Source organism: Chlamydotis macqueenii, chromosome 10 (assembly GCF_036417535.1).
Source record: "Chlamydotis macqueenii isolate bChlMac1 chromosome 10, bChlMac1.mat, whole genome shotgun sequence".
In the NCBI taxonomy this organism is placed as follows: Eukaryota; Metazoa; Chordata; class Aves; order Otidiformes; family Otididae; genus Chlamydotis; species Chlamydotis macqueenii.
Window position 1 is genome coordinate 6961108 of NC_141565.1, and position 23520 is coordinate 6984627.

A 23520-nucleotide genomic window follows, 5' to 3' on the forward strand; every position below is an offset into this window, starting at 1 on the left:
TCCAAACAGGTCCAGCCGTCACTAGGTGCAGCTGATTTCCAAAGGAGTTCAGTGCACTGCATAGCAGGAAATAAGAACGAGGAGCAAAATATGTACCTGTGAGAAGAGAAGGAGATTAGAAGGAAAAGAGAAAGACCACTGCAGCACCTCAACTTTTCTCAAGTTATAATGACGTAAGACTCTGAAATGGAGCATGAAGGAGTCTGAAAATCAATACACATGGAAGAAAGGATGCTTCTCCCATTAAGATCTAGAGCAGAGTCGTGTTTCTCTACCACAGATTCCCTATAGGCTCTGGGCAAGCTATTATTATTACTTTCACCTCTGCCTCCGCCACAAATAATCTAGTTAAGTCCCTGTCTTGCTGGGCTCAGACTGCTTGATCTCCATCCCAGCGCAAACCAGACGCTGTGGCATTGCAAGGGAGTGGGTACCAAGACACCCAGCACATCCAGGATGCACCACAGTTAGTGGCACCCTGCAGAAACCATTTGACTGTGATTTCTGACCCATTGCACATTTTCCCCATCCATCAAAATCTCCGATTAGGAAAGCAGATCTGAATAGCTTGGATGGATGGTAACACGAGGCAGCTGTAAAGATACAGGAAATTAAACATGTCAACAGAAGGTACAACTGGAACATGGTACTTCACTCTGATGGTTATCTAAAGTCACCTGCACTAGACAAGACCTTTAAGAGACATTGTGCCCTTTCTGGCCCACGGCTGCCATATACTGAGCTTTCTCCACCCCTGTTAGCATGGGCATTTCAGATACAGACAGCCTGGAAGATTTGTGCCTGCCCATGACAGGCAGTTTTTTCTAGTAGTGTGAGTAAGTTGAACTCCCAAGGAAGCACAGGAGAAACAGCTGGGGTACTTTTCTGGCCCTTTCTCAGAGCTGCTGATGGAAGTATTTCAATTTACACCAGCTAAGGAATTAACCCTAATACTTATTTTTCACTCGAAAGAGGGACTAGAGAGACCTGCTTTTAAGAAGAAAATACACATTCAGAGTTCTGTGCTCAAAGCAATGATGTTGGCTGAGTTCTGCCAGTGCCCTAAAACAAAAGCTTTGCTTACTGCTAGCAGATTTTCTCCTTTTTTATGGGAACAGTAAAGGTTAGCAAGCTATGGAAAAGTCCCCAGGTGGTGAGGGTCAAGGGGAGGTATTTCTCAGCAGGGACACCAAAACAACTTGAGTTTCTGTTTGTTTGTTTTAAATAGGTTAGCTCTGCATAAGATCAGTAAGTAAACAAAAAAAAAAAAAAAAAAACAAAAACCTCCCTCCACCATCTCATAAATTGCAATAAGCTAATTAAGTCATAATATTTGTAATTCAACAATGTATGCAAAGGGAGACATTAATGAATTTTACATAACAAGCAAGCAAAGAACATTACTTGTCAGATAGCCTCAGAAATTCATTAAATAGTCCTTTAAGAGACACGGTTCAAGTGCAGAGCACTAAGATGATAACAAAACCTATTAAGGAGCCTGTTTAATTAAGCACATACTTGCTGGCACATCTGACACTCGTACCAAGGTGCTTGTGCTAAGACAAATAAAGTCTTTCTTTTGCAGTACAGCCACGGAAACTGTAGTTAAATCTATTCTTAAAACACAAAGGTAACTCTGTGACTAAGTTGCCAAATACCACACTGTGGAAAATCTATGCAAGCACAAAGGGAATTGTGCATCTTTTCTGTAAAGGCCTAAATGAGATGTGCATGTGCTCCTGAGACGGCCAACTGACAGAGTTTGACTCAGAGTCATGCCAGAGATGTCTGCTACACTGCAGAGGAGGATGGAAATAGCTCACGCTGGGCTGCTGAAGTCTAGAAGGCTGCTCCTGAGGAACTTGTAAGACACCAGCAAACCCCCCAGAGTGGCGAGGTGGGCCAAGCAGGGTGGTCCTTGCACCGTGCGGAAGTGGCTGAGTAGTAGGGAGACCTTGTGTCTCCCTAGAGCACATGATAGCCCTCCTCTGCATCTTTGTTTTCCCTCCTGATTTTTGTGCAGGATCTGTAATGCACTGGAACATGATGCAGTAAGTGAGATTTATTATTTTAAGAGCAATGGACATGTTAAGGGTGGCTTGGACATGTATCTGTTACACAGCAATGCCCATGAGGAACTGCTGCCTAGCAGGATGGTACACCCCTTGCTCACTCCCTCAGCCACGGTAGGGACAGAACTCTAAATATGTTCCAGTCAAACCACCCACATTCTCCACATGCTCTGCCAAAAAAAAAAAAAAAAAAAAAAAAAAAAAAAAACCAAACCATTTTTCACCAGAAACACTTCTCTTCGTGGCCTGCTCTTCTCCCGCTGCTTATTTTTCTTGTTGATCCATTGCTTACAGCACACACAGCTTAGCTTAGTTACAAGCTACTGCCTAGGCATCATCTCACCGGTACTCTGGGGATGTTTTATCACAACTGACCCACCAACACTTAAGCCTATACAATATTATCAGAACATGCTGTAATTTATCACTGAAACAAGCAGCTGAGCAACTCAAACAGACCTAGGAACTTCAATTAAAAGCAGTCTGATCCCACCTCCTCAGCGTGTCGCCCATCGGCTGAATCAGCTTGTGTTGGAGATAGCTTCCAAACAAGCAAGTAAGGGGACTGCAAACTCTGCTCGTGTTGCTGAGCCTCCTGAATGGCACCTTCTTTGGCTGCAGGGTTTTCACACAGGTTTAACAGATCTCAGTGCTATAAACAGATCCCAGTAGCAGCCTGTGCTTCTCTCCTACCTGTCCTTGTTTTACTGCTCCTGGATTTTAGTACCGTGAGACTGGGACTCCTGAGTTTTCAATTCCTCTGCTGACCTGCGCAGTTACCTCTTACCAACTTCTACCATCCTGGTTTCTTTGTAGCCAGCACTTTACAAGGGGACAGGACCCAAAACCACCTGCAGAAATAACTTATTTCCCTTTCTCAAAATTTCCCTCCAGGGCAACAATTTACTCAGCTCTCAATTCCTGCATTCCAGCTCCCTTACAGCTTGTGCAGCTGACTCCTGTGTCTCCAGGATTTTTTTGTAGTCCTACAGACCTGTGCATCCTGTGAGCAAACAGCTACCCAGATAACTCAGAGGTTTGGTTTCAGCCACTACTGATGTGTTTGGGCAGGGGCTTGCACTGTACTCCCTGCTACCACGTGGCCTGCCCTTCCATCAGCAACATCCAACACTCTTCTCTTCAAGCCCATGCACACGAGCTGAAATTGTAGAGTTTCCTGAAGCACTTCAGGCAAAAGCATGGTCAGAGAAGCTCTAATCAGGAACAGGAAGCCAGAACAACAGTCCTATTATTTGAACAACCAGAGCAAAATGTCCCAAGGCAAGCACCAAAGAGAGGGCATTGCACTTGGGGAAGAGAGAGAGCTCCTTCCTCAGATACATGCAAGATAACCAGTCAATAAAACCCAGATCACTTGTTTACTCACAATCACCTTTAACTCAGGAGCTCTCCCAGTGGTGCTGCACCCAGCACACCACAGGCCCTGAGGCAGATCTCAACTCATTATTCACCGAGTTCTCAGTAAAAATACTCTTCCCTGAGAGATGCCTTCACAGCTTGGCCCCAGCCTTTAAACATACACACAGACCCACAGAATTACACTGTTTAGGGTCTGCCAGTCTCCAACACTGAAGGAAAATAAAAACAGTAGAAACCTACCACGTGTGTGAGAAGTCAAGTGTATTCTCCCTTCTCTCCTCTTCTCGCGCTTGCAAAGCGACCAAGCTTCCCAAAGCAAAGAAACCCCAAACCTGTTCAACCAGCACAGCTCTAACTGCATTTCAGAGAGGCCTTCTTCCCCAGTCTGCCCCGATCCCAGTTCTTCCCCAGCTCCTCAAGGCACCAAATCAAGGTTAACAGTTACCACCTGCCACTGCAATTAGTGGGTCCCACTGCTGGCACAGATCCTACATGCCCCTGGTGACCCTGCCTTCCACCAGGTGGCTGAGGCCACACAATCATCTATCTGGCTTTATTTCAAGCACAGCTTTATGGCTACTTCTGTTTTTTTCTGCAATAGAACAGAAAGAAAGACGAGTGAGGAAAGCGTGTATACAGCAGTGCTGACAGAATTACTGCATTTCTAAAGCCCTTATAAGCAGTTATTCACAAAGCTAAGGGCTCCAAGTATCCTTACATATGCATTCTAGACAACCCTCTTTAGATGCACCTGGGTCTTGAGTCACCACACAGTAGAGCAAGGGAAGCCTGACCCTCCCTACCATTACTAAAAGCATGCAGACCTCTCCTGACATATACAGCCGAGACCAAAATCTGGACATTAGTAGGGAATCCCTAGCTGTGCAAGAAGCAAAGGTGGCTGCCCAAGATTTTGCAAAGCAGCTCAGCTCAGTCCCCTTCTTCCTGGCTGCTGGGCTGGGAAAGCCAGGCACAGTCATTGCTCAGGCTCACAACATCTCCTAAGCCATCAGCTGGCAGTGCTTCTCCCCAGTCACCGGCATTATTCTGTGCAATGGCTTTGAAAACTAGAGTGCAGGTGCAGCCTGTAAGGAACCCCAGGTTGACCCCACACGACCGGGGAGTAAAATGTTTTAGAAGAGTAACTGTACCCAGCAAGCAGAAAAGCCCAGGTGAGGCTAGCCTAGGAGCTTAGGGAAACTTCTCCTTCCCAAGAATTACTTGCCACCTTTCTTGAACTCAGCACTTGAAGGGCTCCTACAATGATTTTGGTCTTCATTCCAGTAACAGCCCTTTTATCAGGAAAGTCATCAAGAAGTGCTGAAAGTCCTGAGGATTCCCTAGTAATAGTTCACTGCATTATCAGAACTCTCCATCTTCTCATCACTCACACTGGTGCAAAGTTAATTGAATAATTAAAGCAATTCAAATTGCCCACAGCTTGTTCCTATCTCTGCTTTCAATTTCCTCCTTCAAGGGCTGATTGAGGACTACCTCACCTGTCTCCTGGTGCCAAACTTCAGGCCAAGAAGGAATTTTCCCTAGGAGACATTGTCCAGGGCAGCTGCACTTCACCCTTTCTGGCTTCCCAGAACAGTGGAAGGGATTTTTTTCTCCACCACTCCCAGTCATTGGTGCTCTGTATATCTCCTGCTCTCTTTTGTCTTCCAGATTGCTCTTTCAGACTTTTCGATCCAAAGGTTTTAAGGCAACTGAAGTGCTTTGCAGAAGGGCAGCTCAAAATGAAGTATTTTCTCCACCTTCCACGCTCACCTTTCCCTTATAACACAATCGCTATTTCACCAAAAGCACAAGTCTATCAAAGTGTGATTATGCTGCAAATTCCTGCTCAGCAGAGCTGGGAAAATACATTTTGGAAGCCAGGATTTACAAGTTCTTATGGTTTTCCCCATTTGAATTTCAGGGAGGAAAAATATTTCATCTACTGATGATCCAGGGACAGAAAAGCAGCTCTGGAGACAAGCAGGCTCCAGATGGTGGGCATTTTCCAGAGCCGCTGTTCCCAGCTCACAGGATGTGTAGTTTAATCAGTTTCCCCTGAAACTCTGTTAACATAATTGAACAGTACAATTAGCTCTGTGTGTTGTCATCAGTGATCCACTCAATGATGCGTTGGGATTATTTGGAGTATTATTTATCAATTTCAAGCTCTTGTACAGTTTTAAGGCTAGTCAATTTTCTTAAGACAAAGAAAATTCTAGTGACCAGGTTCTTTGGCTTTGGAGCTAGAGGTAGGGTGGCATGCCATGCAGCAACACCTTGGGTATTTAACACCTCCCATCATCTAGAAGCCCAGCTCTGGCAAAAAAAAAAAAAAAAAAAAAATAGCAATTGTAATTTTCAATTTGAACAGTCAGCATTACAATAAAAATTACTTTCTAGCACATTCACTGAGTAAGAAACAGCAAAAAGCCACTCCAGAACATGTGTACTTGTGTGTTTCTAATTAACTGAATCCGACAGAGCTGCTTGGGCTTCAAAGGTGAGAATGTATTTGGTTCTCAGAGCAAGTATCTCTTTGTGAAAGACATCTAGACTGCTGCCATGACCAAGTAATGACAATTTCACTGACCACATAGTTTTACCTGGTTTACCTCAGGACCGGAAAGAATCTCCTTGGGACTAGATAGATGCTTCTGAGAGCACGATGGCAATGGAATATCTCAGAACAGAGGGAAAAGTAGAGATAAAAAGTGATACACAAAAGTAATGCCATTCTGATAAAAGCTACAGGGGGAAAAACCCTGACCTGCACAATCTGCATTCCAAACTGTCTTTTCTAGAGGGGACACTGAGAGCTCAGAGATCTCCAGGAGTTTAGAAAGGGATGAAGACCTCTCCAGTTGTCTTCAGAGGCAAGTCTTACACAGCAAATTACTACATGACGATGGATGAAGAACATTAGTCTCCCTGTTCACAATTTTGATCCATGTGGGACAAACATCCAAACAGGCAGTACAGCTTTAAGAGATGAAAACCACAACATCTTACTTCCCAAAACTCTTGATAAAAAGAAAACAAATGCACTGTAAAAGAATGTGGGGGAATTTTGACATGGCATCATTTTTCTCAAAGGCTGGTGCATAGATAAGACGGTTTTGCTCTTTCACAATAACCAAATGACGCTCTTTCCCCAGAAGCCCTCAGAAACATGGTTTCTTACTAGTAAATAAGTCTCATCCCTATTCGTGTTTCTTTAACTTTATATTCCATGCCCTCACAATGGTGTTTCACTGGGAAAATATTCTATAGGCTGCTAACGAACAGAGGGTGCCTCTCCACGTCCAACAGCACCAAGTGTAATCCTCACCCACTTTGCCCATTTTTCCCTGCACCAAAACTTCAGCCCATTTCTCTCTCTCTGTTTAACAAAAAACAATCACTCAAGATCTCTCTCCCCAACCATCTGGGTGATGGTTTGGGAATCTCAATTCCATTTCAGTAGCTCCTGTGGACTTACACAATGCCAAAAGGGAGCATTTCAATAGTCTACTCAACCCTTCAACAGGTAAAAATTTCTTGGGGACAAAGGGAAATAAAGAATTAACAGCTGTATTAGCACATCTCGTTCAGCATCACAGGATACTGTAGTTCCTCCCCACCCAGAAGAAAACAGAGAAATCAATTACTATGAAACAGTTTCTCTTTTATAAAATTCCACTTTTTTTCTCAGGAAAAAAAAAAAAAGTGGAATTTTGTAGATTAAAGTTCTTTTCTGCAAAATTCAAAGCTTTCAAAAAATGCAGATTTTTACACAAATAGAATTGTCCAATTCATAATATGTCATCCCCTCTTTCATAATCTCTTACCAATCAGTACATCCTGAGGTATCAACTGAAGATTTTTCTCAGCTTCCAGGTGTCCAAAACCACAGAAGCTTATTAACATTAACAAGACTGTCCCGAAGAGGAGGAGATCCTGGCTGGGAATGTGAGTGACTATTTCTGCCAACACTCAGCTCTGAACAACTGACTGTCTACTCCGATGTGCCCTTTTTACAAGAGAAAAGCAGCAGCAGTGTCCTGACGGGTTTTGGCTTTGGGATGATAAGTTCAAAACATTCAAGAGGATCAATCCATTGTAATTATTTTTCATTAAATGACTGATGAGGAAGATAGAAACAAACATAATTTTCTGATTGCATGTCTGGTTCTGGTTGAAGATGAATGTCTCAAAGCTGCATCCCTTATATTGGGATATAATTTTTCCCTTTTTTAGGTAATAAGCCACAGCTCCTTCCCTCCAGCAATCACCTGGGCTGTTCAGTTGTTACATGTGCTGCATATTTGTCAGGCCTCAGCCTTCCATTTTGTCAGGACTGTTTCTGAATGTATTCACCTCATGGGTCCTTTGTGTATAACTAAGCAAGAGCTACAGAAATCCCCCTGAAAGGCTGTGCCATTGAGTTTTTTTTCCCAAGTATTTCTTGGTGACGGGGTAAGACAGTTGAATACAGGTTCTTCTCACTGCCTGTCAGCTACCTGCTTGTCCCACCTCAATACCACTGCAAGCTTTATGTTTATTAGGGGGGTTGGATAGCAGAAGAGATGGGAGCCGTGAGCAAGCAAACACTGAACTTCCTACTCAGAATCAACCAAACGATGGCAGACAGCCATTTACACACTTCACGTCTGTCTTGAGTTCACAGATGAAACGTGCTTACCTCTCACAAGCTCAGGTTACTTCAAGGGCCAAACGCCACATACAATTCACCTCCTAGGGATAATGGAAGAAGTACAGATGTTGCTGGATATTGACTCTTTGGCCCCTGGCACAAGCTTTTAGTAAACCCCTTGATAATCAGCTGATAAATAATAGGTCATTCCAGCAGAAGACAAGCTGATCCAGCTGTCTGAAAAAGCCATGAGAAGGTCAGTGGAAAAGCTGACAACGTATCTTATAGATAAGAACAGAGATCAACCAGCCATTCTGTTTCTGAGGAGCAGCAGATTTCAACCCAGAGTTCCTGTCACATCGTGCTGAAGACTAAAGTTTCATTCCCATTATCTTGATTTTTTTTTTCCCTTACTCCCAAGTATTTGCCTCACAGCCTATTCCTACCGATGTTCTGAGGGAACCACCACCCTTAGATATTCTGGGCTGCAGCCAGATACCCCATGTGAGTGCTGATCGCTCCTGCAGGATCCCATAAAGCAACCAGGCACACGCTGAGCTAATGTCTGTATTTCACCCTGCAGCACCGGCACAATTCACCTTCTGTTAGACAGCAAAGAGCCAGCCACTAGCCCCATCCTTCCTCCAGCACCCAACAAGCCAAGGGGAGCAGCAAAGCTCCACTCAGCAATATTGGAAGGAAGACTGTATCCATTCAGTTAAGAGACTGGAATCATTCCTCCAGTGACACCTTCCAGCTAGAAAGCAAACTTACCTTTGGAAAAGTCTGATTGCCACCTCTCAGCTGCAGCATTTTGCAACATCTGCTGTATTTTTTATCAAGCTTCCTAGGGGTGTAAAATTGCTTTTCCTTATGTACTTTTCTCTTCCATCTCCAACATTTCACACTATTCAGAAATGTGGTTGCCATCTTAAAGCAAATCCCTCAGTTCAGAGCAATCTTTAATCAGTGATGACAATTTTTTTTTCAAAAAGGAAAAGCTGCAAAGGATAGCTACACTAACTTTCTGCAGCTCATTTTGGAGGACAGCTACCTGTTACTTTCTTCTGTAAGAGATCCAAGCTTGTAGCTAAGGATTGCTGTCTGAAGTTCAGAACACAGAAGTCTCCAGGTCAAGCCACTGAGCACACTAACTCAAGAAGCAAGTTACTTCTACTAATTGCCTACTTCACATTTACAAGGTAAGAGATAGAAGAGTTTGCTGAGGCTCACGCAAAAGCAGTAGAAAGGATTCCTACTCCTCATATTCTGGTTATAGTTTATCCCAGGAAGAGAATAGGTATCAGGGTTAATAGCATCATGCAGAGTCAAATAAGGAAGAAAATAACTGCTTATGGCCACCGCGGAGCTGCTAATTCCCAGCTCCCCTTCCAATGAACTTGCTATTATCACGTATCCACGATGCATGGAAGGAAGCATCCACCATAAAATGTATATTGAAGGAATAATTAGTTGAAAAAGTAGCTATCCTTAATTTATGAGATTGGTGGATATGCCAAAGGGTAACCACCATTGGTCAAGGGATGTCTAATGTAAGAGCAGCCTTTCAGCATCAGACCCACTGGGAATACAAGATTTGCCATAAAACCTTTTTGCATCTGAATCTTGCCTTTTACACAACCCAGAATGAGTGTTTGAGGGAAAGCATTCTTATCCCACACACCTTCCAGCGAGGCAGGATTATATGGGAATCCCTGCTAGCAGTCGCAGGTGACAGGCAGCTTGAGGTTACCATTACTCCAGATCCCCACACGTAAAATCCAGCTCTTCTCTGGAGCTAGCGGCACTATCTGTCTCATTGTGAGATGCCAGTGTAGAAGAGCTCAGGAGCCGATACTTTACTTGGCCCCTCTGAAAGCAAATCATTTCAGTCTTGCATGGAAATATCTGCAAACTGGTGTGCAGGTAAATTTGGCAAATCAGCATTCCATAAGAAAATGTACCATAAAGACGTTTTTGACTCATGATATTATATGCAATTCTTGGGTGGTAATCTAGATTCACCTCACAATACAATTAAAAAAGTGAATGGAAGCAGAGATTGTTACTACAGTCAGCCCTCCTCTAAGAAGCATTGTGCTGCTTTAGCTGATTCATGATTTTCAGAGGGAACCACATCCCCACCCATACAGTGAAGAGGAACGGGGGGAAATGGGTTCACCTAGAGCAACATCCACTGCAGAGCAGAGCTTCCTCAAAAGGTCAACACCTGCTATAGTGGGTCAGGACAGCCTAGCAAAGGAGAACATCACATCTGAGTGATTATTAACTCTTTGAAAATAAATGCATACTCTTGATTTCAGTTAGCAGGTAACAGGTGGTATCTCGTATACGCAAGAGCTCTGTAGACATGTTAGCACATCAACTTAGAGGTGGCAGGGAGCTTAGGATCCACCTTGACCTGGTAGTACACACACAAGTTAATAAACATACTAAGAACCCATCTTTTTCCCCTGTGATGACACTGTGGACAGTCCAGGCTGTAGGAACGAGCCTTGATAGAGGATCTCTGCAGTGCTTGTACAGCTGGAAACACTTTCCCAACATCAGGTCAGCCCCAATGCAGTCCCCACGTTAGAAGCCCAAACTGAGATAAGCTAGGAATAATTTTAAGATCTTATTTATAATCAGATCGGGGTTGTGTTACTTTACATTTTACTTGGGCAGATTAGCGACAGTAATAATATAGACAAGATTTAAGATCTCCAAAAGAAAAATTGCTCAATAAAGTGCAAGAAAAAAAAGCAAACTAAGTTTAGAAGCAGGAACACATTCTGGTTTTACAATAATTAAGAGTCATACAACACCCATTAGCTGGGTAAGTGAATTATGTTTCACAAGAGATCACTGGAAAATTTTCTTCAGTTTTGATTCAAGTTGTTCCCATCTCCCCAGTTCCAGACTTCCAGTTTAATCCAGTCCCAAATCCCAAGCAACACAAGCACTCTTCTGTGACTTTGTGTGGGAATACCACAATTGTCTCTATTTTCTGCAACAATAAGATTCCTCAACCTTGATTTGTCTCCACAATCGTCAGAAAAGCTTCAGAGGAACGTGGTGTGAATTATTACCTTGACAAGGACGTGTGCCTTGGGAGCTGCATGTAGTATACCCAGTGAATCTCCTCTGGGGCTACAGCATGCAAACACAACAGGGGCTCCTTGGTCACCCAAAGCCCTTTGTTTGGGAAAGAACAAGAGAGCAGAGGCTCCCAGTGACAACACAGTTAGCCCACCTTATCCTTCAGTGACAAATGGGGATCTCTGAAAGGTCATGGACATCTCTCAGCCATCCCCAGAACAACCCTTACACTCTGCTCTCTGAGGTGCACAGCACATGCGGGAGGATTTTGCTGTAAATCTCTGAACATTAGCAAGAGCTTGAAACTTCCAATATCTGCAAGCACAGGTGAAGTTAGGAGCCTCACAGAAAAGGGGAAAAATATGTTTTATTTGCCATAGCTTGAGATGAGCTTCACAAGGAAAGAGAGGGGAGCAGGAGGGATTCAGTACAAAACAGTGTTGAATTAAGAGTACACATCACAGGTGAAAACAGGTTTCTGGCACTGCAAGCCCCATGTAGACCTCTTTGGGGGGGCTAGTCCCCCCTGTGCAGCTGCCTCTATCCTCCTGAGACAGCAACAGCTCCCCTCCCCTTGGTCCCTCCTTCACTACCCCTGCTTTCTCAGCATTTTCTCCCCTCTTCTCATAAAACTTACTTATCTAACCCACGCATGTTTCTCCCCTTAGTCTGGCTTCTATTCTCGGAGGAGCCATTTCCTCCTGTCTACTGTTGATTGTTGTTGTTTCTTTTCTGTAAATGCATCTGGCATGATCTTTGCTTCCAAGGAGCGAGCAATCACAAGTTCCTCATATTTTCAGGGAACCTGTTTAGCAAAGATTCTGCAAAAGAGTGGTTTCTCTTCTCATCCTGGGAGGTTGCAAACCCCACAGCACAGAGCAGATTGTTGATCCCAGCAGAAAACACTGGAAGTATTATCAGCTTAAAAAGTAAACACGAAACAACCCCCTAAATCCCCAAACATCCTTTCCTGAGGCTGGAGAGAAGCTCTTGCCTGGCCAGCCTGCTGGGTTAAGAACTACATCACATCCCACGGCTAAAATGCTAATTAACTTTGCAATGAATGAGCTGGTGAGAACCTATTTACCACACTGGAGATTTGAAGGAAGGCACAGCTTTGATGCATGGTGTCACCTTCCACAGTGGGCAGAGAGGATATCCCCAAAGCCACATGCTGTTGTTTTGCTGTGCTACTAGTTGAGAAAGCGTTTCAAACCAAGATGAGTCTTTCCATAGAATCACCCCTCCATAGAGTCCTCTCAAGGGTCACGGAGCAGGAAGGGCCAGCCGTTCCCCACAGAATGAGAAGTCAAGGAGGATAACTCAGCCAGCAAGACCGGGCTCACCAGCCAGGGCCCCGTCCCACAAGACATAAGTGAGACCAGCAGCAAAGCCTGAAGATGGCAGCCAGGGTCAACCAAGAGTCCAGATCATTCATGGCGATAAGGCAGGTCAAGCTGGGAAGTCCAACTGCAGGTCAGAGTCAGCTCCAATGACAGTAACCAGGGTCAGACACAGTCCAGTGGTCACCAGGCAGGTCCAAGATCAAACCAGGAAGTCAGCTCATGGGTCAGGGTCCCAGTCCGAGGTCCATGGCCAGGCACAGGCACGGCTGTATGGAGTGGGAGACAGGTACACCTACACAGGTCAGGAAGCCACTGAAAGTCATGGATTGAGCTTAAATGGAGCCCCTGAGCCATGGGTAGGGGAGTGGGTGGAGGCCCCATGGCAGGCTTATCAGGGCAATTATGTCCTGTTAGGTACACTCAGGGCCCTGACACTTCATCTCCACAGCCTTGGCCAATATCACAGCCAGCCACCAAGAGGGATGCCCACAGTCCCATGCCATACTGGGTAACTGAGGATCAGTCCCCTTTGACTTACACCTCCTCTGCCTCTCTGCACTTATCCAGAGGTTACAGATGGATTTTGCCACTCTTCCCCTTAGGTGCAAACTCCAGTCTTCACAATATACATCAAGGCTCCTTGTGCTCCCCCCTCATAAATAAGAGGGACGATATCCCATGTTACGGAGCAGCCTGTGTCTAGGGCATCGAAAGAAGATGCAGCAATAACCAGGAACTGCTTTTCCTCCCTGCATGCTGATGTGTCTCGGGGCAGAGAAAAGCAGCTGCAGGAGCAGACCCACACATCCTAGACCATCAGCAGAGCCCACAGAGGCAAAGACAAACAAAGATGCAGGAAGTGATTGTACCTTCAGATAACAGAGCTGCAAAGCTGAGCAAGCAATTGGTTATTTGAGTTCGTTGCTAAGCGTGGGGCTTTCATTAGAGACAAACAACCTAAACCCAACAGCACAACAGTGGCAGTTGTTCATATCAGCAAGGGAAGTTAAATAATCTCCTCCAATGGATACTGCAAGAGCAGAACCTGTGGGATAAGAGTGACAGTAGCATTAGAGAGGCTAGAAATTGGCCAAGACACAATTCTCCCCACCCCCTCGGCTCCATATTTCAGGAGCATAAGTTCAGTGTTCCAGGAGCATCATGGTACACTCCATTCCAAGTGATATTTAACTCAGTCTTCAGACCCCAGCCAAGAACGCACTCCACAATAACTGGAGATGTCCAGTAATCAAAACCAGAAAAAGCTTTCATTCTGTTGCTCAGCTTTATCCCTACTATGGTACTCTCTGACCCTGTGTCAGAACATACAAACTTACAATCAAAGACTTAATAAAAACCATGCAACGGCCAGAGACCCTGCTGCCAGGGGAGGAGGGGAAGAGAAAGAAAGAAAGGAAAAATATATCAAATGGCTTAGAAAGGAAAAAGCACGTGCACTTCCCAGCAGAGGATACGGTCTTTCAAGCCATCCCACTTGGGGGAGCTTCCCCTAACTCCGACACTTCCTTGAAGGCAAAAGATAAACAGATCATGGGGCCAATATAAGTGCTGTGCAGCTGCACAAGTCTCTTAGAAGGTCCCTTTTGTATTGCCTTGGCTTGTTCTTCAAGCTCAGAGGGAAGGTTAAGTTGAAGTCACCTGCTCCCTAATTCCCTGTGTACACAGAACTGGTTGCAAAAGCATACTCTAGCCATCACAAAGGGAGAGGCAATTTCTGCCAGGTACAAAATTTATGAAGTCAGTCTTTTTAAAGTGAAAAATAAAGGAAAAAGTCCTGCAGTTTTGCCTTCAGAAAAACAGTTCTGGGAATACGCATTTCCCCGACACTGGTCCATGTAGACATAACACGAAGCAGCCCCTCAAAAATCCCTCTGAGGAGCTCTCAGATCTGCTCATACCAATATATGGAGAGAGCCTGGCTTCCCATTCTGAGAAAACCCAACACCCAGCATCACCCTTTTGGGTTGGTTGTGCTCAAGAGCAAAAGGATTAATGAGACATGTCCAGACCTTCCAGCTCAGAGCTTTTGTTTCACCACCAGTTCCTACCCTAGCCCAGTCCAGCTTGTGCGGACTCTTGCCCAGCTCCCCCAGCCACCTATCAGTTTGGAGCCAGGCAAAACTTTCCAAGAAAACACAGCTTGCCAAGTGTTATGTTTCCAAAGTCCCACTGTAGCACCCTTACCCAGACCTCCCCTCTGTCTTCTGTCCCCTCTTGTGCCTTACCTCCTTACTTACTTACTCTTTACTCCTCCTAGTCCTCATAACTCAAGGGATACTTCCCTGGGCAAGCTGAGTCCTTTTCATTTATTGCTTATAGGGTCAGGGAAGGCACTAAGGAAATAATCACTGAGACTGCAGACAATTTAGAAATAGCCTGCAAACCATTTCTAAGGAGATCAGCCGTCCTTGGGAAGTTCTAGAAAGCTTTCGTTGCGCTGATGCTTCCTTTGAGGGACCATAAAACTTAACAATATTGTCCAGGCTTAACTGTCTCAGAACTCCTACATCAGCCATATGAGGCCACACCAAGCATCCACCTAGCCCACTACAGTCTCCATCAAAAACTGTGAGTTGACATCTGCGAAAGAGTAAGAACAGTACAAAAATTTATGGTACTTCACTCCCCAAATCCAAATTATTTACTTAGCCTTCAATTATTTTCAGCTGAAGAGACTTTTTTTTGGCCTTTGATGGTTTGTCTATTTAGCAGTCTCTAACAAATCTTGCTTTCAAACACTATTGTCTTCCTTTGAACACAAGTATACACCTTGCACCCACAACACTCTTTGACAAGAAGTTCTCGGGGTCTCTTCATTACATGGTTCATCCAGAACCACCCCTCTTCATTTGTTTGAAATGTGACCCCACTGCTCACATTTGCTGGCCTCCAGTTCTTGCATATGAAAAGGCAAGAACAGTCAGTCCCTATCCACTATCTTCATGCAACTCCAGATTTTGGAGATCTTTGTCATATTTCCTCCCAAATCATCCCTTTTCCAGACTGAAGTATCCCAGACTGCTCCATTGCTCCTTGTATGGAAGCTTCTAAGTCTGAACTTGGAAGGTCACCCACAGCAGGATGCAAGATGGAGGTCACTTGCCAATAGCAGGCCAAAATTCAGTGTTGGCGTGTGAAAGCACCATAACACCCCCTCTCTGACTTAGCCCTACATCTCCAGAAGTGAATTTGACTTGTGCTTTCACAAGGCTTTTACAGAAAGGAGAAAAAGAAAACACAGACAAACATTCCTATTTTACAATTGCTTTGGCTTGCTTTGAAATTAAAGGGAACACTTAGAAAGCAAAACTAACGCTCTTCTAAAAGCACAAAGATCCCCATCTCAGAATAGCAAAATGAAAGATCATGACTCAGACATGAGGCTGTAACTTCCTCATCCTATTACTCAAACCTTTGACCTCCAACATTTCTCCATTTCTCTGTGAGGGTGTCATACGTCTAGCTGATCTCACGATCTGTTGTATTGATCTCAGAGATCCTCAGCACTTTTCAAATACCATTTGGTCAACTCAACAGCACCCATAAGCAGCATGTAGGAATTTGAAAGTTTGCCCTTGCAATTGTGACTTTCTTTTACGCAAAAGAGATTTGGGAGAGTGGGGAGGAGATGGCAGGACAATGACTGGGTGGAGAAGAAGGTGTTGCGTTTACAGAATACAGCTTAACAGAAACATCCACCACAACCTTCCCAGCTATCCACAGACTTCAGGGACCCCACCCCTTCAGGGCAGGCCAAAGAGGTTTCCTGACTAATGTCAAGTAAGGGAAGATACTTCTCCTACATAGAAGCATGCAGTTAAGCTGAGATATATTTTATCACCCCTTGGTTAGCCTGGAGTAGTCCACTGGTTGCTGAGAGGATCAACACGTCCCTAGAGCTGTAATGCTTGGATATTAGATTACAACACTGACATCACCCTTAACTTCAGCAAGTCAAAGGAAATAGATGGAGGTTTCTACAATTTACTAAGCCCAAAATAGGTAATAGGATTAGAGACACACAAAATCAAATTTTAAAAAACTAAAAATGAGCATTAAGAGTAATTGTGAAGGTTTCTCACACTTAGTAAGTATCCAGCAAATGAAAACTCAATTAGGAAAGAAGTTTTAACACAGTCCTTCACAGTAAAGCTGTGTTTCTGGTGCAAGGCATTTCAGGAGGCCCAGACTTCCTTTCATAGCCTAAAGCCATTCAAGGATCACACGGATTTAAAACCACTGATTTCCCAAATCTCAGGTCAAATCAAGAAAGAGTTTGGACCTTCACTACCACTCCCATTACGCAGTCATACCAAGGCATTCAATGAACATAGCTTACCACTGGTTTTAATTGCCATCTGCCAGCTCAGAGCAACGTGTTAGGAAAACAGCACTAAGGAGAGGGAAGGGGGGATTGTTGCAGGACAGTAATATTTGTTCTAAAGAGTACTGAGTGCCTTTAAATGATTGTCTTTAGATTACTAGATATTCAGAGGACAGCAGGAGTGTTCATATTGGTCTCCTGCATAAAAATGTTCTTGACTTTCATCTGATGTCCCAAATTTCTTCTGACTGAGGTAGCAAGACATGGTTTCTTCAGAGGCTTCAAGCGACAGAACTACTCTCTGTCTTTGTAATTGGTGCCAGCAGTTAAACAGCCACTGTTAAAACCATGTACCTCATTTCTAGCTTACATTTATCTAACTTTAATTTCTAGCTGCTGGCTCATATTATGCTTTCATCTGTTTTTCATCCATTCGCAGGCATCGCTTTTCCCCATGAAATTCACCCCTGCATTTAGGCTGACGCAGCAAATGATACTCAACAGTTTTGGCCAGGAGGAAAAGTACACTGCATCCTGTTGCATGTGTAAGGGTGCCACAGAATTCAGACAATCAAGTGTAGAAGTAACATTTGCTTTGTAATAAAGGCTTGCTTATAGCAAGAAAGCCTCAGCTCAGGACAAGCAACATCCCCCAGCACCCTGTTTCTGGAGCTTTCTGAAATGGTGGCCTGCAGCAGCCAGCCAGCAAGGCTGGTAGCAGTTAACTACTATTAACATTGTTCTTGAATTACTGCCATCATCAACCAAAGTTATGAATATAAGGCAGTGCAATGAAAGCCAGCAAGTGCCATCAAAGTTGCAGAGAAACAATTTTGCAACCATTCCCCAAGGGGAGACATATGTGGGCAGGGGTGAGGACACGTACCCCCCAGCAGCTCTGCACTACGTGGTTGTGGTGCCATCCACGACCCTGAACTGACTGGTAACTGCTGTGTTTGAGAAACAAAGACAGATTTACCCCTTACCTAAGGACCTTGGCCAAGCTTGAACAGTGACTGACTTCAGCTGAAAGGTGTCTTGTCCCATGGCACAGGCTTTCCGGAGGCTGATGCAGGGCACAACAGAGTCAGCTGGGACCAAACAGTAAATCGAAAATTTTGAGAATGTAAGTTAGAGTCCCATGGGCCTTGCAAGGGCATAAAGAGGCAGAAAAGGAGAACCCAGATCTCTCTGTGAACTGCGGTACCACGCTCTGTCTCCAGGACAGCACTGCCGTTCACAATCACAGTGGAAAATCATATTTGTAACAGCAGCATCACGAACAGGCTGTCTCCCCACACAGTAACAACACCATAGAGGAAGCAGCCGATGCAGCCAAGCAGCACCAATTGGCATTATCTTAACACACTGGGCTGTAAACTGTGTCAGAGCTGCTTTCTGCACGGTTCAGTCATTTCTTCCATAAGGGCATGAGTGCCTGGGGCAAGAGAGGGCAGACAGACCCAGCCAGGACCTGCCAAGAAGGCCCCTGCTGCTCCACACCGGCACCCTGAAGCAGCAGCTCCACAGCAGACCCTTGGACACCAGCAAAGGATTGCTACAGTCTTAGAAAAATCGCTGCCAGGCTTTGCTCTCCCAGTCACAGCCTCAACACAAGCCACGCTGGCAAGATGAGACTTGGCAAAGAGGACACGTCTGAGTGTTGAGATCAGGAATTTCCCCACTGCAGGCCAGTGGGGAAACGAAGAGCAAAGGGGAACCAGCCCACTACATTTGGCTGTGTTGTTAGATCAAACAAATCTGTTTTCCTTATGTCTGTTGTCAGGATCTGGAGAATTTTTTTCCATAAGGGTACTGACAGCGGGACCTGTATGTCAGATACAGGAAGCAGGTCTCTCTCCTTTCCTGTGCCATTTAATCTCTCCCAAATGACAAACCCTCTTTCTAACTCCAGGTACTTCTCAGCGTAGAAGAGGTTCCAGACAGGACCAATGCTCGGACACGTGGGACTCCCGCGCCCTGCCCCGGAGCCAGGGCAAAGCCAATCCTCCAGATAGACTGTGCATCACAGCCTAGGAAAATTCCTGCTTTCTCCTGCACCTCAGGCACACACACATTATCTTCCAGATCCAGCTGCAAAAGTGAGCAAACCAGCTCGAGTTGGGGCTTGGAATTAGCAGGCACAGGAAAAAGGCTGAAACCTGACTCCAAACCTTCAGTATTGATTTGGCCCAAGTGTTCCCCTTCTCACACCTGGAGACTTTTTCTCCCCCTCACCCGCATGCAGCCCCCAGCCATGTGATCACCAAGCAATATTCAACAACTTCTCTAAATAAGCACCCCATTTTCCTAGCCTACCAGGACAGAAAACCTGTCTGACTGCCCAAGCTCCTGCAGGAAGCATGATGAGGTGCTAAGAAAATAATTCTGCTTACAAATTCTTTGGGCTGAAACAGCTGCTTTTATAGCCTGATGGGGTTTTTGGCTGGCAGTCAGCTCTCCCTATAAGTCTTCTTTACAAGACACTCCATTTACTTCCTGTTCCCTAGCAAGTCCCTGCAGGAGAGCAAAGATGCTGGGATTAAACATATATGACAGAGCCCGGCCAAGACACACAATCTGAATTCCCAGACAAAGTACAAGACAAATATAAGCATCACAGAGGAACAAACATAATATGGGTTTAAGTCTAGCATGAGCCCTCTGTAAATACGATCTGAACAGCAGGCTGCACCTTCCAGGCTGGCAGATTCCATAGAAGCAAGGTCTGCAACACAGCAGATCTGAGGAAGAGAGACAGGAGGCAGCAGGGATTTAGAAAGAGATTTTAGGGATTCTACATCACCTTGAATGATACAGAACCACTACCTTCAAACCGCAGTTGGTGCACTGATGTAAAATTAACAGGTTGTCTGAGTCCCAACCCAGTTCTGCACAACTGGGCTCTAGCTTTTTGGTTGGGAAGGGAGGAAATAAAAAAAACTGTCTGAACTGTCCTCTCCCTGTATGTCTCAGACGGGCATCCAGTGGCCCCTAACACGATCAGAGCACCCAATATCTGAGTGACACTATCAGTGTACCTCCGGCTGTACTACCTGCCACAGGTGAGCCAACAGTAGATTAAAGGAATAAAGGAGTGAAACAACATTGGCCAGGGTTATATTCTTAGTTTTCCCAAAACAGTTCTATGGGGTCCCAGCACAATACTCCAAACACTAGATTTCTTTCATAAAATTGACAAATCTAAAGGCTGCCTTCCACCCATGAAGAATTTAAAATAATACCCACTAGTAAAACCCTCAAGTGTGAAAACCACAAGTATTTAAGTAGACTGTGGTCTTTACAGATTCCTCGTCTGCTCAGGAGGAGCCTGGGACTTCAGCTACCATGCAGCCACATCATGTCCCCCTCAAGCACAGGGGAAATCCCACCGAACCCAGCTGTTTTGTCAGCCCAGCAGGAAGCAGAAATCTCACAGGAAAGACTATTCTAGTGATGTTTCCAGGACAGTTGTATAGATCAGAGACACTTTTGGACCAAACCCAAGGCAGAGCTGGCCAGCACCTCCAAGAAGGTGGCTAAGTGGCAAATTTCCTCCCAAATGGTAGAGGAGGAAAAAAAAAAAAAAAAACAAACAAAACACAGATAGACACTTTTCCTGAAGTTTTAACTACTGATGAAAGCAATGGGAAGTTTTCCTCCCTACCTAAAATGTTGCATTTCTTTTGGCAGTGGGGAAAAAAAAAAAAAAAAAAAAAAGAACCCTCTCTATTGTACATGCCTATTTCCCCACTACTCAAGTGATGGAGTTTGCAAAAACAGAAAAGAAAAAAAAAAACTTGGTACCAGGGTCACAATTTTTAACAAAGCATTTTTAGTATTTGCCATGAATAGGGAATATCAAAGCAACCAACTCCACTTCATACAGTTGATGCTTCTTCAGGAAACAACCATCAGTGCCACGGGACATTTTCTGTCACGCTGGGAGGGGCAGTGAGCTGTAGACAACAGCTCAAAGAACTCTATTCAAGTTGTTGATCTGGTGTCTAAGCGAGGAAACACTAAGGGAAGCCTGGAGCCAGAGCACTTCCTATGAGACAGTGAATCAAGACCTTCCTCTCTCCTGTGACTCAGTGTCACAGGAGGCAAATTGCAGAAGACTCTGGCTGGCTGAAACTGCAGCCATGGCATTGCGAGCAGGCTGGCTCCTCCAGATGTCTGCACGGAGACAGAACGGAAGCAGGACAGGAGACCTGTTGGGGAGGCCCCATGTTGCAGCTGCTTCTGTTTCAAAGTCTGGCTATCATCAGTTCCGCTGAGATGATGTCAAAGGGGTAGCAGGCACCTCTGGCTTGTGCTTCATGCACAAAGAGTAGAAGAGAACAAGAAAGAACAAATCAAAAGACTCAGAGCAAAGAAAGAGCTACGGGCTGGGTCACAAAGAACAAGCAAAGCACACAAAAAAAACCCGTGCAATTACCAGCTGCAGAAAAGGTGCCAGGATCATCTCATTTCATGCAATGCACAAATCCTTGACAAAAACGCAGCCTTTCTGCCACTCCATTCTGTTTCAGAGGCTCTCTTCCATGTCTGTGGCTTTCCTCAGCCTCATGACTGATTCTCTCCACCCAGGTCTTCTCTGTCCACCTGCAGAGGAAGGGACACTACTGAAGAGCAAAACAGCTTGTGTGCTTCTGAGTAGCCTACATTCCTCTCTAGTCCCTAAAACACCCCAAACCAACAAGAAACGTTGGCTTCACGAAAGAAAACAAGAGCGGAAAAAAGGAAGATGGTCTCTAAAGCCAGTCAAACATTAGAAAGTAAAGTCATTGCATCCACATCTAACACAAAGGCTCTGGTTCGGTGTGACCACATCACAGGCCGTGAGGATTCCTAACAGCTTATGCATGGGTTTGCTGCTCATGCCCATTCACCAAAGGGTACCCACAGACAAGAGAATATGTGTCGTCTTCTTGCTTACTTATTTGGAACTCTTGTTTGGAAGCTCAAACCCAGAATACCAAGAGCAGCTATTTCCAAATACTTCTTAGGTGGTTATTCATACACTTGCAATATTCCATGAGGATTTGTCATTGCCGATTATCTCGGCAAGCACTGTTTGTAAAGCAGAGGCGAAGGAATTGTGCAAAGACAAGCAGTTCACATCCCATCTTAAAAGAGGCCCCACTGTTGTGCAGCATGGCTGATGCGTATAGCCAGCCTCTTCCTAAAATTTCCAGAGACAGACACTACAAGCTCCCCGGCAATCTACCCATCACTTCCTAATTTTTAACTACTTTACAAAGCCTTCCCCTACAAAGTTCCATGCTGTATCAGGCACAAAAGCCTGCTGAAAGCAGGGAGATGTGATGAAACATCAGAAAGAAAAAAGCATGTGTGCAAGGAAACACTGCAATTTCAATCCACCTTATGTAGTTAGCCTAAAGAACAGGAGGTGAAACACTAGCTCTAGTGAGAACTGCAGGAGTCTGGCAACCAATTTAAGAGCTGCCTTAGGTACTGTGCTGAGGAGGTGCTGCAATCTCAGCCCCTGAACAGAGAGAGCACAAACTAAATTAAAAAATCCAGGCTGAAGCCCACTCCTCTTCCATGACAGAAAAATAAACCCATGAAAGATTCTAAGTTAAGTCTTCATCAATTCCAACTACACGGCCAGCTTCTCTGAGCAGCCTTCATAAACACACACTAGACTTGTTTTCCTCTTTCACTTCGGGAGCTACCCACTTGCTTGTGTGCTTTCACGTAGCCTGTTTCAGCCGTGGCGAACAGTGCCGCACAGATTGCGCTGGACAGCATAGTTTCTACTTCTTCACTCATTAGGGAGGACTGTTGCAAATCGCAGAAATTCAGGGATGCCAGGGACTCACCTGTGAAAGGAAGAGGAGACACCAGGAGTGAGTAAACCATAGTGGCTGGCTTAATCTAACAGCTGTCAGAAGGGCTGGTCTTGATTCCACTGTTACTCTATACACTGATGTTTCTGGCACTGGAGGTGCTTCCATGAGCCAGTTCAGAAAACTAACAGAAAAAAAAAACACTGCGGCAATGACAAGCTCAGCCATCTTCTCTGGCTGCATCTGCTGAATGCATGTGAGCCTATTGCAATGATGTGCCAAAACCAGATATTTTGAGCTGAAGGAGCACTGGATGTTATTCTCTTGAGAAACTCCATTTGTGGACACTGAACTGACTTTGCTGGGACCATGTGCCACTAGCCCACCAAAAGGACATGGGACAGTCAATGATTCTCTGTAGCATTTCCCAGCTTTCCCCTTATCTATTTTAACATTTTTTTGTGATTGAGAACAATCTCTATCTGTGCATGCCTAGCACAGGAGGATCCCATCTCTGATGGGAGGGCTTTGCACATCACAAACAGCAGCAGCAAAAGCCCTGCCCTCCACTGAAAAGCCCCATCTGTACATAAAAGTGGTCACTCCTACCTCACTGCCGGATGAAGACATTTTCTGCCTCCCACATGAGATAAGCAGCAGGATCTTTGCAATCACGCTTCCTGCAAGGCAGAGCAGCAGCAGGTAAGGCCAGTGTACGCTCCTTACAAGGAATTGTCTAACACTCCCTCGCTCATGCACTGGGAACCACTGCAGCCACCAAGAAGGGTAGGGGAGATACAGTCCTGTGAGGCAGCACAAGGAG

At 44.9% G+C, this 23520-nt stretch overlaps 1 long non-coding RNA gene across 1 annotated transcript; it reads right to left on the reverse strand.

Moving 5' to 3' along the window:
* Positions 1–11539: 11539 nt before the first annotated feature.
* On the reverse strand, positions 11540–22720 carry LOC147599501 (uncharacterized). Its single transcript, XR_015259564.1, has 4 exons — positions 22588–22720; positions 21323–21489; positions 13406–13581; positions 11540–12828 (listed from the first exon to the last, which is right to left on the reverse strand). It is a non-coding gene; the product is annotated as an uncharacterized LOC147599501 (long non-coding RNA).
* Between the last annotated feature and the right edge of the window lie 800 nt (positions 22721–23520).